Below are 20238 nucleotides of genomic sequence, written 5' to 3' on the forward strand. Positions count from 1 at the left end.
TAAGAGGGTAGATCTCATGTTAAGTGTTCCTACAGCAATAAAAAATGTTCTGAATCTGGATTATGGTAATGTTTGCATAACTCTGTGATTTAACTAAAATTCATTTTACTACACACTTAAAAGGGTGAGTTTTATGAGATGTAAATTGTAACTCAATAAAGCTGTGTTTTTAAATAGTTGTCATTAAAAAAAGAAATCATCTATATAATTCTATTTGCATAGTGTCTTGAAAATAGTAAATGCTCAATAAATGTTAGCTAAGATAAGGAGGAGTCAAGGGCTATTTGAGAAGGTTAGTCTGACAGTTATACTCATTCATTAACTAATCATCAGAGACTATGTTAGGGTAAATAATGCCCTTCCCCCAAAGATGTCCATGGCATTCACAGAACCTATGAATATGTCACTTTAGATAGTAAAAGAGTCTTTGAAGATGTGATTAACTTAATGATATTGAGATGAAGACATTATCCTGGATTTCATGGGTGGTCCCAATGCAATAACAGGGTCCTTATAAGAGAGAGGCAGGAGGATCAGGATCAAAAAAAGGAGATATGATAATGGAAGCAGAGGTTGGAGTGATGTACTTTAAAGGGGCCATGAGCCAAAGAAAGCAGGTGGTTTCTAGAAGCTGGAAAAAGCAAGAAAATGCATTATCTTCTGAAGGCTCCGGAAGAAATTCAGCCCTGCCAACTCCTTCCTTTTCACCCAATGGGCTGCTTTTAAATTTTTAAATTTCTGACCTCTAAAACTTGTGTTGCTTTAAATCACTGAGTTTATGGTAATCTGTTATAGCAGCAATAAGAAACTAATACAGACACATACTATATCAGTCAGGGTCATTGCTGGAAATGACAGCACACACAGCTGGGTGATTTGAGAAGAGTTTAACAAAAGGTTTGTTTACAAAGGTATGATCAGAGTGAAGGAAAGCCATAAGATATAGTGAAATACACAGGAACTGATAGTATTTAAGAGTTTTAAAGAGAGAAAGAGGCAAGTAGACAGTCATTTGATAGGAGCTTTGGTCACTGATTGAAGGAAGCAGCCATCCTGCAGTGACCCTGCAGAGAGAGGTCCAGGGGAATAAATAACCTGACTCACTCTCCTCTCTCCTTCTAATCTCATGATACTGGGCCCAGTTGGCTGAATCTACCAGAATGACAGAGAACAAAAATGCCTTGTGGTGTACTCTATACAAATATACAACTATAGAGTATTCTATACTCTACTAGGGGAAGACAGAAAGAAAACAGATAAATAAAAATATATTACTATAAATTGAAGTGGCATGAAATGAAATTATATGTTGATGTGAGAAAAAATAAAATAAATAACAGAAACACAATGTAGTTTAGGCAATCAGGTAAACCTGTCTGAGGAGGGCATTTAAGAGAAGTCTAGAAAGATGAGGTGTTAGCTATACACAAAGTTTGGCATAGAGGAGGAAGGATAGTGCTACAGCCAGAAGGAATAATATCTATAAAGGATCTAAAAAGGAAAAAAAAAAAACTTTTTATGTTTCTGAAATTGAAAGCAGTCCTTTGTGGACAGAGAGCAAAGAACAGAGTGGCAAGAAATGATATGGTAGAAGTAGGCAAAGATCAGATCATATGGTGCCTTGTAAGCCATGATACAGAGTTTGAAATTTGTTCAAGATGTTATAGAAAGCCACTGAAGAGTTTTCAGCAGGATGATAAGAATAAGAAAATCATTAAGTCCTGAAGGTTGAATGAGAAACTGTCAAAGAAATCTAGGCATAAACGTGAGGGGACTTGCAGTCAGAGAAGTGGCAAGGATTCTAGCTACCATTCATCAGCTTCACCTATATGCCATGATCTGTGTGTGTGTGTGTGTGTGTGTGTGTGTGTGTGTGTTTCTTATTTCTTATTACACTGGTAGGTAATATCATTAATCCTAATTTGCCAATGAAGAAACAGACTCATGATTACAACTAAATAAAATTTATAAATTATAAATGGCATACCTAGAATTCATACTCAAGTGTGTTTGGTTCTAAAGTCAACATATTTCTGCTGTACCACACTGACTCCTCAAGGAAGAATAAAAAAAGAAGGGTTACAAAAGTGCAGGAGATATTTTGAAAAGAAATTGTTGAGACATGATGATGGATTGGGGTAGGGAAGGTGTGGGAAACCAATATTTACTGAGTTCCTAATGGGAGCAAGTTATCTTGCTAAGATTTAGCTTTAAACACTATTTTATTTAACCCTTACAACTCTTTGAGGTAGATATGATCACTCTTTTACAGACAGGTAAAATATAGCTCATGGAGCTAAAGTATATTGCCACCCCACACAGCTAGTAAGTAGCAGAGCCTAAGATTTCAATTAAAAAATATTTGATTCCAAGTTTATTTTCTTTACTTTAACATGCTACTTCACATGTGCTTATAGTACAGCCCCCTCTCTTGTATCCTTACCCTGTCATGGGGAGAGTAAGACAATAAATGAATTGACTGAAGAAAATTTAGAAAACATTGTTAGTAATTGCAAATATACAGAAGGCATTAAAATTTGTGAGTCTACTTTTTTGAATATTTGTAGTTAAAATCACAATTGCTCCCAAAATAATGACTCCCTTTTATTGTGCTTAAATAGGAATAAAACCGCTTGCACACATTAGGATGGTGATGAGAATGGGTGCTGTATGCTGGCAAAGATCCCATCGACATTATTCTGTAGTCCTCTCAGGAAAGAAGGATAGCATGTGTAGGCAAAGACGTACGTACTTGAAGACTCCCTCCATTAAACTTGTTCAAAATAACTCTCCTTCACCTTTACTAATTAAAGACTCATTTGGGTTATCAAGCTCCTTGTATAAAATGCAAATGGAGGGTTGTGCCTCATTTGTACCTTAATCGATTGTAATACCTCACTGAGGGCTTTGTAGCTCTGAAAAAAATGGGATCTCTACTTGAGGTGGAAAAAATTGTGGGAGGCACTTTTTATGTGGTGACAAAGGGTGGGAGTGAGGGTGTGCTTGGAAGGCCCGGGAGACAGCTAGAAAGCAGCATAAAGGCATAGAGGCACTGAAGTTTCAAATTGAGGGAACAGGAGAGCCACACAGAGGTGGAAGTGGCAAAGATAAATTTTGTCTAATTTACAGTAGCAACAATACACATGTCATTGAAACTGTGCTGTAGTTTGGAGAAGACTGAATTAGGAATTCTAAAGAAATTTTTGAAGCCTTTAAATATCAGCTTTGTCTAGGCTAATAGCCATTCCGTTAAGGCTTTCTGCTTTGGCTTCTTCAATAAGTCTACTACTACTACTAGATTAAACTAGCAGACAAGTGATAATGTCACCTATCTACCTTTGTCACAACATGCTTTGGGAAGAGAATTGATAGAGCAAGAGAGAAAAAAAAGGTCAAAGAGAAAAAGTAGACACAGATATGCATCCCTATTATCTCTTGTTAGCTTAGTCACCGTTTCTCAATTTATAATGAGAGGAATTTTCCTGTTCCTGGGGTTTGTAACATAATCCCCTCAAATATGGAGAATGCAGTTTGTTAAACTTCATGCTCAAGTGCTGGAGAAACATAAAGGACAGGGATGTTTCGAGTGTGTTTCACTGAAAAGGGGCCTTTCATATCGCAAATAAATTGTGATAAACGTGAACTACTTTAATTGAAAGGAAGTAATTTAGCAGCCAGGGTATTAGAAGACAGGAGAACCATATGAGCAAATACAAATTTGAGTGCTGTGATAAACTACCTCGTAAGTACCAATGAATTCACATATCTAAAGTAGAAGAATTATTTGAGTGGCAAAGAAATTTTTAAAACAATGGACAGGTAAATGTGGCAGGACAGGAAGACCTTGGATGTCAAGGTGTGGAATTTCTATTCCATAGTATAGGAAAGAGGGAATCAGTATAGGTTTTAAAATCAGGATGAGGGAGAGTGATGTGGTGCTATCAAGATAGAGGCTTGAGTTAATCCAGCCATGAAAAATAGGGTTATCATGGTAAATGTTGAAATGTAAAAGTATTGAGTAAATTTAAGAGATACTGCAAAAAGAGAAAAGTTCATGTCGAAACAAAAGTGAATTTGTTGTGGTTAAGAAGGAAAAGAAAAAAGTTTATAAAAGAAATCCTCCCAGATTGTGAGCCTGAGAAAGAGAAAAGAACGCATTGACAGTATGTGAAATGAAGAAATAGAGTAAGATTCTCTCCTGTTTGTGGCTATAGTTGCATTGCTCTGGCATCAAAAGACAACAAAAATATAGAGATAATTTGAGCAACGGGACATAAAGGAACACAAAAAGGATCGAAAATCAGGACTAGAAATGGAGATTTGAGGGTTGTACAGGGAACAGAGTTGCTGAGAGGATAAACTCAGTCATGTTCTCCCATTTCATAACTCTACATTTATATTAAGTTTGCAACGACTGCTTCGCTCTTGTGGATATATTGCTTTATCTGGTATAATTTCATTATGTTTACTTCCAAAATAGTCTGTAAACTTTCTGGAATATGGAATGTATTTTGTTTTGGTGGTTATGGTGATGATGTAGGGAATGTATATATAAACCACTTGGGATGGGGATCTGCCTAGTCAGATGCTAAACTGAGGTTTTCTACTAAAAATTTATTACTGAATCTTCGAGATTAGAAACGACTTGAATGTACAAATGCACTGATTTTTCACACTTATTCTTAAAATAATAACAACCTTTGTGCACTTTTTTATTGTACATGGCCTCATCCATTCAACTGCTTAGAAAACTCCAAAGTTTGATTTTATTCACCATCGCAAAATAAACTCATCATTTGACCTGCAGAATTCACTCCTCTGTTACTCAGCAGGGTATCCATATTGCTAACATACGGACCCTTTAATCACTATCTCCACCATGCTGGAATACAACTTGTGCAAGAGATGTTGGTGTCCTGGGGTAATGAATGGTGAAACAATCACAGTGGGAGTTTTGTTTTGTTTTGTGTTTTCGTTCACAGCACTGGTCTTATTCTCTTCATTAATTAGCAACATTTAACATTCTGCAAGCATCTGTGGCAATGCTAGCTGTTCTTCTCCTTGAAATCAGTCTATTTAGAATATGCAAGAGCATTTCATCTTAGAAGTGGAGCATACTAGTTCTTTTAGGCACTGAAAAAAAAGAAAATGAGTTATCTGTTTAGATAACTAATTATTAGTGAATAAAGCCTACATTATAAAGTTTAGGAATGTTTATGCAACATTAGTAGCAACTTCTAAGAGATATTTAGATGGCACTTTTAAGGTTGATATCTCAACCTTAATCTGAGTATGTTAATATAATAAAGGTAGAGATTTCTCTGGAAATTTGTGATTGCTTTAGCACCATTTTCAGAGCTAATTGGAGGAAGGGCTTTCATTTTTCTTTTTATAATTCACTTACATGATCACAATTTGAAACGAAAAATAGAAGGATGTTGTTGCTTTCTATTTTCCACATGATATAGTCTCCTTTCTCAAGCTATGAATTCATTGGTTGAAGTCATTATTTTTATATAAGACTAGAATTTTTAGTATAGTTCTTTCTCAAAATCATTATTTGAGTTTGTTTTTGTACAAAATGTAAGAAAATAAAATAGTTTCTATAATGGAATCTAACACTTCTTCTTGGTTTGGCAGGTTGGTTGGCTGTTCTGGTTTTGGCAACTAATATCATATTTATAGGAGAGAAATGATTTTGCTGACTCTGAATTATCATACATAAAATTATTTGTTGCAGATAGAATATACAATAAGTAAAAATTGTGAAAGAATTTGTCACTTTCCTACCTATTAACAAATAACTGACCTTATGTATCATAGTCCATATAACCATCACAGAATTGTATATAATTGAAATATTTTCTAAGTTTAATTACTAGTCAGCATTACAAAAGGAAATATTTATAAGTCAGTGTTCATGCTTTACTTTCCATGAGACCATGTAAATGAATGAGATTAAGTGGGAACATATCTTTTGGTAACATCATTTTTGAGTGTGCTCTTTTCTTAACATGTGATTATATATTCACTGTGCCCCCTTTAAAGAAACAAATGTAGCTCACAATAACCAGATTAATTTTCATTTGGTGGAAAGTGTTGTATTTGAGGGAAACATGGTTTTGCTTTTATTATTTTCTGAATTTTATGGCAAATAGCCCTGGAATTTAGTAGTTCAAAACTATTGCTTTCTGACTCACGTGGATTTTCATAAGAAACACTGTGAACATGACTGTGACATTACAAAGTAATACTCACTATGTTAAATAATTCATTGCTCAGTTCAGTGCATAAATTTAAAGTTGACATTCTCTTTTATAATATGCTCACAGCGTGAACAAAAATTGTGAGAAAGAGAACATTCATATGAAAGCAAAGAATAAACAAGAGTGGAATACGAAGAAATCTACTTTCAAAAAAGTAGTTCATATAAATGCTGCTATTTGTTGTACACTTCATCAAAATGACAAATTGCTACTATTATTTCTGAATTCAAGTGATAGCTAATGAACAATTTTACTGCTTTTACCAAAGGTTAAACTTTATTTTTAACTAAGAAAATATTGGATTCTATCTTTTCAGAGTACTCCATGAGCTTTGCTTCATAGTATAGCTGTTTAAAAGGTGAATATTTTTAGTTCAATAATTAAAGTATTAAGCTTGTTTATAGTCTTTATTGCATTATATTGTATACCTTTTCATAATAATATTTCACACTATGAAGTGTAAACTCTCCTTATTTAAAACAGTAGTAATATGCTCCTTTGAGTCCCCTCAGAAATCATAACATTGGGCCCATAGAGAAGGAAATATAATTCTATAATATTACTTGCCTCTAACAAACAAAACTTACATAATTGTAGTGTCATAAAGGCTGCTTATTGGTTTTCAGTTAGAATATATCTATAGACAGAGAAAGAAATATTTAGTTATAACTACAGACCAGAATGTAAATGGTATCAAAATAAACATCAATATTGACAATACAAAGTAAATTACAGCTGACAGAAAATGGGAGATGTGAGATGGGAAGAAACAATGGAGAAAAGATTAGAGCTCTGATATTCTTTCTTACATTGTATGGAGTTGAAAGAACTGTCTAAAGTTTAAAGAAGCAGCAAATATGTATTAAGAATTATAAAAGTAACTGGTAGAAAAAATGCAAATAATAATACAACTATCAAGAATTGGAAGTGGAAAGAAAAAGAGATGGGAATAGTGCTATTGATCTAAGTCTCTATTTTCCATAGCATAGAATCAACAGATAGTGTCAAGAAATAATTATGTGAATGCATTTAGAGTGCAGAGGTAACTGTTAAAAGAACTATACCCAGAATTGACTAAAAATGGTTTCCTTTGGGGAGTAAGAATATAGGTGTGAACTGATTTTCCATTACAACTTAATCTGTGTTATATATCATTTTGTAACATGCCTTTAATACATGAAAAGAAAAATTAAATAAAATAAACTGAAAAATAAAATAGAAGTGAAAATAATGATAACTAAGGTTTATTGGGAACATACTATGTGACAGATATTTAAATATATTTATGATTTAATCTTCTCAGTAATACTATGAGTTAGTTACTATTATTACCTCCATTTTATATGTTATAGAAATGAAGCTTAGAGAAAAGATCAGCTAAGAAATAGTAAAGCCAGGACTTAAATCTCCAAGGCTCAGAGCTGTCAAACGTCGCATTATATTGCCTTTCCTCCACTATTATCATTATATGTTTGCCAGACCCCTGATTTACTCAGTGTGGTGGATGGAATTTTGACCCATGTGACAATTATCCCTTGTGTTACTCCTGTGGTTATGCTGTAAGTACATGGCACAAGGGACTTTGAAGATGTAATTTAAATTACCATTCAGTTGATCTTAAAATAGAGAGATTATTTTCCATTATTCAGTGGGCCCAATTCAATCACATGAGCCATTAAAAACAGAAGAGGAAGTCAGAAGAGATAGAGTAGAAGGGTTAGTTAGAGATATTTGAAGCATGAAAACAACTCAATGTGTCATTGCTAGCTTGAAGACGAAGAGGCAACGTGGAAAACATGAGAAGGAAATAAATCCTGTTGGCGGCCAGTGAGCTTGGAAGATCCCAAACTCCAGATCTGCATTGCAATCCTGGTCAATACCTTGATTTCAACCTTGTAAGACCTAAACAAAAAATCCAGCCAGTCTGGGTTGGACTTCACAGAGCAGTGAGTTAATAAATGGGTGTTAGTTTAAGCCACTGAATTAGTAGGTAATTTGTTATGTCACTGATAGAAAAATAATATAGCTAGGTATATTTTATTATAATTTTAGATTACAATGAATATCTTATTACATATTAACATTTATTTCAGGCTTTTCATCCTTCAGCTGTTTACCTTTATGTTCATAATACTTTTAAGCAGCAGGTCAAACTGATAAGCTTACAACATTTTTGTTTTATTTTATATTGTTCTTAAATTCTTATCTACTGAACCACATATGAATTAACAATCTCTTTTAGGGTTCAGTGGGATAAAATATTCCCTAGATTTTAATATTTATTTCATGCTTAATGTGCTAGAAATTGTTGGGGAAGCAGCAGCCATTGCAGGACCTGCTGCCATCTCTGGGATTGCCCAGTCAGTGCTCTGGGCCTGGAATATTTCCCTATGTGGGAACCAAGTGCTGAGCTGTCACTTGGCCCCAGATTCTTCTTCCTTGTTAGGAGACCTTCCCCTGCTCTGAGTATACAGTGAAATTCTTTGTATTGGTTAAGCATGTGTGTTATATGGTCTCTGACCAGCCACACCAGTATATTTGACACACTGAAGGATGGGCATTGTGTCTTCAAGAGGGATGCATGAGGTCCACCCCAGGGAGGGACCCTCTGGCCATGGGAAAATGGCACACACTACAAACACTAATCTTGCTGTGTCTCTTCTCCATTTTATGAGTAGAGCATCATTCCATCCAGTGCCTGGTATGTTGAGTCTGTCTTGGAGACTCCAAACCCATAGAAGATGCAGTAGGCTGAGGTCTGTGGACTCCTATGTCCAGTGGTTGACATTGTTATGACCTTTGCTATCTTCCACACTGTGAGAGTCCTCATTTGGGATTGGTCTCTGAATCTGCCTGCTTGACAGAAATGTTTTTTATTTGATGAAAGATTAATGGGAGGGAGGGAGCCAAGATGGCAGACTAGAAGCAGCCTGAACTTGCTGCTGTCATGGAGAGGATCAAAAGTTGTCGGTGGATGTTCACTTGCAGATAGATCTTCTTGGAGAGAGCATGTGACCCATCAGAGAAGTGACTGGAGACACCTAAAGAGGGAAGGGAGAGGTGGGGTGATATACTTGGCAATATTGGAAGGTACTTGGGGGGAAGCATCCACACATAGGGAAGGGTTAAAGGAGAGATCCCTGGTGCTCTACACTCCCCTAGTGGACACTTCAACTCAAGCTGTGAGGGGGCTCCCTCACCACAACAGGCCTCCAAACTGATCAGGGAGCTGCTTGGGGACTGTGCAGCAGCATTGCATCAGAGAACAGGCACAGTAGGGTCCCTCCAGCTTCTGGTGTCAGGTTGCTATGACAGATGCCACTCTGTGCTCTCAGCCCAGAGAACCCAGTCTGCAGAAGGGCAGACTCCACTGCAGCCAACTCCTCATTACTCTGGCCAGGTCAGAGAGGGAGCAGGGAGGGCAGATACTCTCACATGCACTGTTGCTGGGTGGCCTGGGAACCAATCCACCATTCTGAACAAATATCCCCCAGCATTCATATGGAATGCGACAACCACAGGGAAATGAGATGACACAAGAGAACAGCTGCATTGCACTTTCCCAGCGTATCCACTCCGCTCACACTGGATCAATCCTTCAAAGTAGAACACAAAAGCACTATCTAAGGACCTCTCCTGAAAAGAACAGACGTGCTGCAAAACTATCAGCCCTGAGTTGGGAGAAGAGGTTTAGGATAAAAAGAAACCAGCAAAAGAATTCTGGCAACATGAAAAACAAGCCAGTTCAATACCCACAAAGGATCATGGTAGATACATAGCAATAGACTCCAAACAAAAGGAAAGTTTCAAAATGTAAGAAATGGAATTCAGAATACGGATGGAAAACAAGATGAATAAGATTGAAGAGTAAGACAAAAATCAACACAAAATAAAACCCCCAAAATATTTCTGGATGTGAGTAAAAATATGAAAAACTCACTAAAGAGATAAACATAAGAAAGGATATAACAGAACTTACAGAAATGAAAGAGTCCTTTAGGGAATTACAAAATACAACAGAAAACTTCAACAATAGGCTAGAACAAGCAGAGAAAAGAATATCAGAGCTTGAAGAAAAGGCTTCAAACCCAGTCAGTCAAAGATACAGAAAAAAGGATAAAGAATAAGCAATCACTCAGAGAAATATGAGACGACGGGAAATGAGTCAAGATACAAATTATAAGTATCCCTGAGGGAGAAGAAGAAAAAGCAAAGCACATAGAAAACCTATTCAAGGAAATTATTGAGGGGAACTTCCCTGGTCATCACTTATAAAACAATACCAGAAGAAGGAAACCAAAACAAGAAGGTATCCTCTAATATGATGAACAGAGCAGTATCCCACACATCAGTACTAACGCTGAACATGAATGGTCTTAATTTCACAATTTAAAGACATAGACTTGTCAAATGGATGAAAAAACACACCCCATGTATACACTGTCTATAAGAAACACTACTAACTCACAAGAACTCACACATACTCAAGGTCAAAAGATGAAAAAAAAAATCCATTAAAATGGAAACCAAAAGTGAGCAAGTGTAGCCATTCTCATATCAAATAAAATAGACTTTAAATTAATTATGGTTAAAAAAGACAAAAATTCTCATTGTATAATAAAAAAGGGATAAATTCAGCAAGAAGACTTAATAATTTTAAGTATATATGTACCTAATAAAGGAGCTCCCAGATTGATAAAGCAAATTCTACTAGATCTAAGCAAAGAAATAAACAGTAGCATCACAATTCCCTGAGACTTCAACACCCCACTGACAGAACTGTATAGATCGTTGAAGCAGAAAATGAATAAAGAAATACTGGACTTAAACAGGACTCTAGAACAAGTGGACCTAACAGACATTTACAGAACATTCTACACAAAAACTACTAAATATACCTTCTTCTCCTCAGCATGTGGGACATTCTCCAAGACAGATCATATGCCACAAAACAAATCTTGGCAAATTCAAAAAGAGCAAATTTATACCATGTGTCTTCTCAGACCACAGTGGAATAAAACTGCAAATAAACTCCAAGATAACACTCAAATATACAAAAACTCATAGAAATTAAACAACCTGCTGCTGAACAATCCTTGGGTCAGTGATGAAATTAAGATAGAAATCAAAAGATTCCTAGAACCAAATCACAAAATGGGACAGAAGTTTCAAAGTCTATGGGATACAGAAAAAGCAGTCCTAAAAGGAAAGTTCATAGCCTTAAATGCCTACATCAAAAAGACAGAAAGATCACAAATTAACAACCTAATGTCACATCTCAAGGAACTAGAAAAAGAAGAATGAACCAAAACCAAAGCCAGCATAAGAAAAAAAGTAACAAAGCTCAGAGCAGAATTAAATGAAATGGAAACCAAGAGCACAATATAAAGTATCAGTGAAACAAAAAGTTGCTTCTTTGAAAGGATAAACAAAATTGATAGACTATTAGCCAGATAACCAGAAATAGAAGAGAAAGGACTCAAATAAGCTCAGTGAGAAATGAAAAAGGAGACATTACAATTGATACAGCAGAAATACAAAATATTATCTGTGAATACTATGAAAACCTCTACACAAACAAATTAGAAAAACTAGAGGAAATGGATAAATTCCTGGAAAGACACATCTCCTGAACAGACAAAATAACAAGTAGTGAGATTGAAGCAGTAATAAACAACCCTCCCCCAACCAAAAAAAAAAAAAAAAAAAGCTGCAGACAAGATGGATTCACAGCCAAATATTACCAGACCTATAAAGAAGAACTGGGACCTATCCTCAAGAGAATTATTTCATAACATTGAGATTGAGGGAATCCTCCCTAACTCATTCTATGAAGCCAGTGTCACCTCGATACAAAAGCCAGGATAGGGCACAACAAAAACAGAAAACTACAGACCAATATTCCTTATGAAAATAGATTAAAAAATCCTCTACAAAATACTAACAGTCCAAATTCAATAACATCAAAATAATAATTCTCCATGATCAAGTGGGTTCTATTCCAGGAATGCAAGGATGGTTTAACATATGCAAATCAATAGTTGTGATTTACCACATAAACAGAAACAAAAACAAAGACCATATGATCATCTCAATAGATGCAGAAAAAGAATTTGATAAAATCCAACACCCTTTCATGAATAAAACCCTCAACAAACTAGGCATAGAAGGAACATACTTCAAAATAATGAAAGCCATATGCGACAAATCCATGGCCAACATCATACTGGATGGGGAAAAGTTGAATGCATTTCCCATAAGATGTGGAACAAGACAATGGTGCCCACTGTCACCATTTCTATTCAACATAGTATTAGAAGTCATAGCCAGATCAAGCAGGCAAGAGAAAGAATTAAAGAGAATCCAAATCAGGAAAGAGGATGTCAAACTATTTCTGTTTGCTAACCATATGATCTATTATCTAGAAAACCATAAAGACTTCATCAAAAGACTCCTAGAATTGATAAATAAATTCAGCAGTCTCCAGTTACAAAATCAACGTGGACAAATTAGTAGCATTGCTATTTACTAATAATAGTCAGGCTGAGAATCAAATGAAGAACTCAATAGCTTTCACAATAGTTACAAAGAAAATAAAATACCTAGAAATATACTTAACTCAGAAGGTGAAAGATTTCTACATGGAGAACTACACAACACTGATGAAAGAAATTGCAGAGGACACAGACAAATAGAAAAATGTCCCATGGTCATGCATTGGCAGAATCAACATGATTAAAATGTGTATACTGCCCAAAGTGATTTACAGATTCAACAAAATTTTAATCAAAACACCAATTTCATATTTCACAGATCTAGAAAAAAAAGCCTAAGCTTCATTTGGAACCAAAGAAGAGCTGAAATACCCAAAGCAATCTTTAGCATAAAGAACAAATGTGGAGGCATCACATTTCCTGATTTAAAATTCTACTATAAAATTATATTAACCTAAATAGCATTGTACTTGTGTAGAAGTAGAGACATAGACCAATATAATAAGATAGACAATCCAGAAATAAAAATATATAGCTATGACCAACTGATCTTCAACAAAGTATACAACAACACACACTGAGGAAAGGAAGCTCTATTCAATAAATGGTGCTGAAAAAATTGGATAGTCACATGTAAAAGAATGAAACAGGACTCCTACCTTGCCATTTACAAACATTAATTCGAGATGAATAAAAGACTTAAATGTAAGTAATGAAATCATAAAAATTCTAGAAGAAAATGTAGCAAAAATTCTCTTCTAGACATCAGGCTAGGGAAAGAATTTATGATTAAGATCCCAAAGGCAAATACAGCAACAATAAAAATAAATAAATTGAACTTAATTAAGTTAAAAATCTTCTACACAGGAAAGGAAATAATCAACAGTGAATAGACAACTGACAGAATGAGAAAAAATATTCACAAACTGTATATCTGAAAAAGGACTAATATCCAGAATCTATGAAGATCTCAAATAAATCAGCAAGAAAAATATTAAAAAAACCACCAAAAATTGGGCAAAAAGACATGACCAGAAGTTTTTTCAAAGGAATATAGAGAAATGGCCAACAAACATATGAAAAAAATGCTCAATATCTCTAACCTTCAGGGAAATGCAAATTAAAAGTACAATGAGATACCACCTTACCCCTATCAGAATGGCCACTATTAAAAAGTCAAAAAAACATAGATCTTGGTGTGAATGCAGAGAGAAAAGAACACATATACACTGTTAGTGGGACTACAAATTAATAGAAACTCAATGGAAAACAATATGGATATTCCACACAGAACTAAAAATAGACCTACCATTCGATCCAGCAATCCTACTGCTGGGTATATACCCAAAGGAAACAAAGTCATTTAATCAAAAACATTAATATACCTACACTCAACAATTGCAAAGATGTGGAATCAACCTAAGTGCCCATCAGTTCATGATTGGATAAAGAAAATATGGTATATACTAATATATACCATGGAGTACTGCTCAGCCATAAAAAGGAATGAAATAATGTCATTTGCAGCAACATGGATGGAACTGGAGACCAATGACCTAAGTGAAGTATAATATCTCAGGAACGGAAAACTAAACACTGTACGTTTTCACTTATAAGTGGGAACTAAACAATGGATACACAGAGGCATAAGAGATATAAAGGGCACTGGAAAGCAAAAAGGGGGGAGGAAGGAAGGGGATGAGGGATAAAAACTTACCTATTGGGTAAAATGAACACTATTCAGGTGACAGGCACACCGAAATCCCTGGCTTAAGCATTATAAGTACCCCCTTAACATTTTGAATTAAATAATAGTCAATAAAGATAATGACCCTACCTGGAAAATCCCTTTCCCTAAATAGCAGTGATGTCATCAAAGAGAATGTACAGAAGGGAATGAAAATAACTTGAACTGAGTTCACAATACAGGGAATTCAGTGTATTTCAATCACTTTTGCTCTGCCAATGAATGAATAATGGAGAGTGCTTCTGGAAGTGGGGGAAAGGTGGTTGCAAAATTTAGAGGACAGAACAAATCAGAACTCAGTTTTAAAACAGGAAGAAACTTGCTTCAGGCTTAATGCCATGCTAGGTCCATATTACATACATCATTAATATTTACATTGTCATTAGAGAGGCCAAGATGGGAGGCAGGACAGAATAGTGGAAATAAGAGTACAGACTAATTCCAGTCCAGAAGCTTGATTATCATTGTTTAGTAACTAAGTAAGTTGTAGTGCAGAAAACCTGAGCCATTCTGACCCATAATTAGATTAGGGTTGAATTAGAAAATAATAGAAGCAGAGAGTAAAATGGTGGCTGGGGGGTGGGGGTATTGAGGTGATGTTACTCCAAAGATACAAAATTTCTGTTAGACAAGAGGAATAAATTCAAGAGACCTATTGTGCATCAGTGTGAATATAATTAATATATTGTATATTCAAAAACTGCTAGGAGAGTAGATTTCAAATGTTTTCACCACAAAAAAGATAAGTATGTGTGGTAATACATATGGTAAATAGCTTGATTTTGCTATTCCACAATGCATATATATATCAACACATCATGTTGTATTTCCATAAACATATACAATTTTATTTGTCAATTTGCAAAAAAAAAATAATTCTGTATAAAATTCATCTGTTCATAGTTTGATATTTCATAGTTTATTGTTTTTCTTTTGACAAGACCCAGTTGTCTTAAATGGCACAGTTAATATATTGACATTCTTTTTTAATATAGTAAATTTTAGTTTTAAAAATGAAACAATATTTGTCATATACATCTAATCATCCTCTGCTCCAATATAAGCTCTCAAATTTGTCTAAACCCTTAGAGTTCCCAATAGAAATGGAAATTTTCTTGCCTTTGTCACTGCTATAGATGATACCTCCTGCCACTGGCATTGCTTCCTTGTGATGGACACTGAAAGTTCAACTATGAAAAGTCCACCATGTGTTGAAACAGCTCTATTAAAGTAGAAGGAATTTCTTTAATAGCACACACATTTGGTGTACTACTGTGGTCTGATTGTGTCCTTTTAAAATTTGTGTTGAAAACCAATCCCTATTGATGGTATTAAGAAGTGGGCCTCTTGGAGATAATTAGATCATAAGGGCTCCACCCTCATAAATGGAATATTAATCCCTAATTAAGCCCTTATAAAAAGGCTTAAGGGATTCTGTTTCTCCTTCCTCCATGTGAGGAAACAGTAACAAGACACTACCTTTGTAGTCTAAGGTATTTTGTTATAGCAAATAGAATTGATTAAGGTATTCCCTAACAATCCCATAGTTCTTTTTTTTTATTGTTATTTCAGCGTATTGTGGGGGTACAAAAGTTTAGGTTACATATATTGCCCTTGCCCCCCCACCCCCCTGAGTCAGAGCTTCAAACATGTCCATCCCCTAGACAGTGCGCATCGCACTCATTATGTATGTATACACCCATCCGTTCCCCCACCCACATCTACCTGACACCCAATCAATGTTATTCCTAAATGTACTCTTAGGTGATGATCAGTGAAACCAATTTGATGGTGAGTACATGTGATGCTTATTTTTCCATTCTTGGGATACTTCACTTAGTAGAATGGGTTCCAACTCTATCCAGGAAAATACAAGAGGTGCTATATCACCATTGTTTCTTATAGCTGAGTAGTACTCCATGGTATACATATGCCACATTTTATTAATCCACTCATGTATTGATGGACACTTGGGTTATTTCCACATCTTCTCAATTGTGAATTGTGCTGCTATAAACATTTGGGAGCAGTTTGAAAGCACCACTTCTGCTTCTATTACATCCTCCTATTTCTGAATAATCAAACATGAGTATCTAGGGGGCTGGCCAGAGGAATAATATCTAATCCTCTGTGCTATCCTTCAAAGAGCCCTACTGTGGAAGCACACCAGTATCACAGCCAAAACCTACCCACCTGCCTCTGTTGCTTATCATCCTCAGCTCCTCCTAGAATCCTGCAATCAGCTTATTAGCCATGAGGCTTGTGTTTCACTTTGAAGATTTGATACATGTGGTGAAACTTTATCAACATGATTTTCAGTGTCCATTCCCTAAAATTATTTCAAGTAACATACTAAATTGCATATGAAATACATTATGGACTATTTATATAGGTGTAGGACCTAGATATCAGGTTCCTTTCCAACTCCCCAAGTGATTATTAGGCCCAGTGAACTTTGAGAATCATGCCTCTAATTAAGACAGTTCTTCTCAAATTTAAGATTTTCTTAAAATACAGATCTTGATTCAGTAGGTCCTTGGCAAGGACTGATATTATGCAATTCTACCAACCTCCTATATAATGCCAATTCTGCTGGTCTGTTGGTCACACTTTAAGTAGTAAAGAGCTCAGTCAGTATGTCTAGATTTCAGACGTCAGTATTAATTGGCAGAACCTAGGTCTCTATTGTTATTAATTTCCCCTTCTCCATGTTTCCGCGTGGCAGTGTTCATTTCCAGTAGAATTAGAGTATTAGAAGGTAGCTTCTATCCTTCCTTTCAATCTTATTCAGATTATCCCAAGGATGAAAGAGTAATTTATCTTATTGGTGAGATTGGAAAGAGAATCCAAACATGCTTGCCTGAACTAATGTTCATTTGTTTTTTCTCATTTGGAATAGTCTTCCCTTGGAATCTGAGATTCTCATGTATGTGATAAATGGCTGTGGATTCTAGTGACAGTGTAGATATTAACTCTGACAGGGGGCCAGATTCTGGCCTCAACTACATTCTCAAAACAAACTTTACCAGTGATTATTTATTTGACAATTTGATATTCTATCTGACCCTTGTGTTTATATTTCTCAATTAATTGCATGCTTGGAATATGCAAAATTTACTGGAAATCAGGGACATTTTTTACATATGAACATGAAAAAAGGAAATATAAATCAATAGCAAGGAAGAGCAAAGTGTGGAGAGTACCAGTACACTTGTATGTGTATACACATATTTTTTCTTACTGATCTTTATTAAAAATTGAAGTAATTCTTTAGCTCAGTCTTTTTGACTTTTTCCTTACTTTTTAAAAAATTCTTACATTTCAGAACTGTTTATTTTGTTTTGTTTTGTTTTGTTTTACTTTAGTTAGCCTGTGCTAATAGTATATAGGGCTTGTAAGGCAAAATTTGCTGGTGTGAGTGCTGTATAATTCAGTTGTCTTTATATAAAACTGTTTTACAACTTTTGCCCTAACCCTGAATAACTAAGTCCCAAATAAGGGTCATGGGTCGTAATCAGATCATGGTGATTGAAAATTCTTCATCATTTTATTTAAAAGGTGTGCAGTTTATGTTTTTGCATCATTTTATTATGTCCTTTAAGTTTGTGGTCCCCAACCCGGGCCATAGACTGGTACTGGTCCGTGGCCTGTTAGGATCCAGGCTGCACATCAGGAGGGGTGAGCTGCGGGCAAGTGAGCTAAGCTTCATCTGTATTTACAGCTGCTCCCCATCGCTCTCATCACTGCCTAAGCTCCACCTCTTTTCAGATCAGTGGAGGCATTAGTTCTAGGAAAACAAGCTGAGGGCTCCCACTGATTCTGTGTTATGGTGAGTTGTAGAATTATTTCATTATGAATTACAATTTAATAATAATATAAATAAAGTACACAATAAATATGATGCACCTGAATCATCCTCAAACCATCCCCCTCTCTGGTCTGTGGAAAAATTGTCTTCAATGAAACCGGTCCCTGGTGCCAAAAAGGTTGGGTACTGCTGCATTAAGTCATAATATTTAGTAGACTTAATTTTATTCTATTTAAATCAATAGGTTAATGAAGAACTGGGCTTTGCTTCCATTTTTGAATACCTCTCAGACATCATTTATAAGTAGCAATGGAAAATTATCTTAACTCACTAATAATTTTTTCTCTGATTTTCAGAAAAGAACCAACACACACTTGTGCACAGATGTCTCAGGGATCAGAAGATTCAATCGCTAAAAAGTCACAACTCCAAACCTGTGCTTTCTGACCATAAACAAATGGACTGAAACTGCCTGTACTGAGAAATATATACATTGTTTTAAATGCTACATTTCAGTTGTATCCTTTTATTTGGCAATCATTAATTAGCTATTACCTCAGAATTCATACGAATGTTTTAGCATTTTGCAGTAGATGTTTCTATGACGACTAGCAGATAACATTTAATTTTATAAACCTAGGTGAGTCTAAGACATGTGTATAAATTTGGAAAACATTCCACTTGACTCACCACAAAATAGTCTATGGTTTAATTTATTTTTGTCTACATTTTTTTCCCTGCAGAAAGACTTTCTGAGATCTCTTAGGCCTTTATCATATGTGTATTGAAAAAAAAAAACCCTAAATATTATGTACAAAAGGAGAAATGAGGAGCATTACTTAAGTGAGATTTTTCTTCAGGAAAGACACTGTGCTTGACGTCAAGGAAGGGGCATGGGAAGAGTACCATGTCTATGCAGTAAGTTTTTTACCTGAATTTCAAAAGGAAATTTTAAAATGCAGAATTACCACTTAAAAGAGTATCTTGAAATTCAGGAATACACTAAGGTCATTTGTGTCAATTAGAGCAAGTTCTTCAAGTGCTCTTTAAAGCATTTCTATGACTGTTTTGCTTCAGCTTCACCTTGGGAATCTTTATTCCTGTCTTTGTGGAAAAGCGTTGTATTAGACAATGATTCTTAAGGGCAAGGACATTGTTGCAGAAGAAAGATTCGCCTGGGGAGCTCATTGAGACGCTACCACTGTAGGAGTTTTAGAGCATGGCAGATTAGGTGTAAAACGAAAAAAACCTATCTTGTGCCAAGTGTAAGAAATTGGTTAAATAATTCTCATCAAACCTAAGCCTGTAATTTGTAAGTTTGTTTGAATTAGAGCAAAAATATGTCATCTTCTTCAGCAATCCACACCCCCTGCATTTCTAAATTCAAAGCATTGAAACAAGTGTTGTTCTTGCTCCTATATTTTCCACCTAGAATCATGGGGTTTTTTTCTTGAAATAACAGCATGTACTTTGAATGCAGTTGTATTTAGAACTTAGTGGATATTTTCCAGTCTATATATTTTGTAATTACCATTTTTTTCAAAGAATCACAAAAGGTGTTTTGTAAAGGTGCATTAAGGCTTCTCCCCAGTCTAACTGACTAACATCATCTTTGCAGAAAACTCTGCCTGTGTTTAAGAGGGGATTATAATGAGAAAACATTTTACTACTAGCCAATACCTAGGAGTTTCATATACTTTTATGTATATCTTAGCAGGAATGATACATTTTAAAAATTTTGTTCTCACTTATAGGAGAGCGTGGCTGGTAGAATGGGGAATAATGAACGAAATATGCCTCTTACAGAGTGATGAGAAATGCTAATTTAGCTATATAAGATGAGATAAGAGGCCACCTCTCTTATATGTTTTTTCCTACTAATTTGGATTGATATTCGTTTTTAAAATAGATAACCCTTCACTT

The sequence above is a fragment of the Eulemur rufifrons genome, chromosome 30 (genome assembly GCF_041146395.1).
Source record: "Eulemur rufifrons isolate Redbay chromosome 30, OSU_ERuf_1, whole genome shotgun sequence".
NCBI classification, from domain to species: Eukaryota; Metazoa; Chordata; class Mammalia; order Primates; family Lemuridae; genus Eulemur; species Eulemur rufifrons.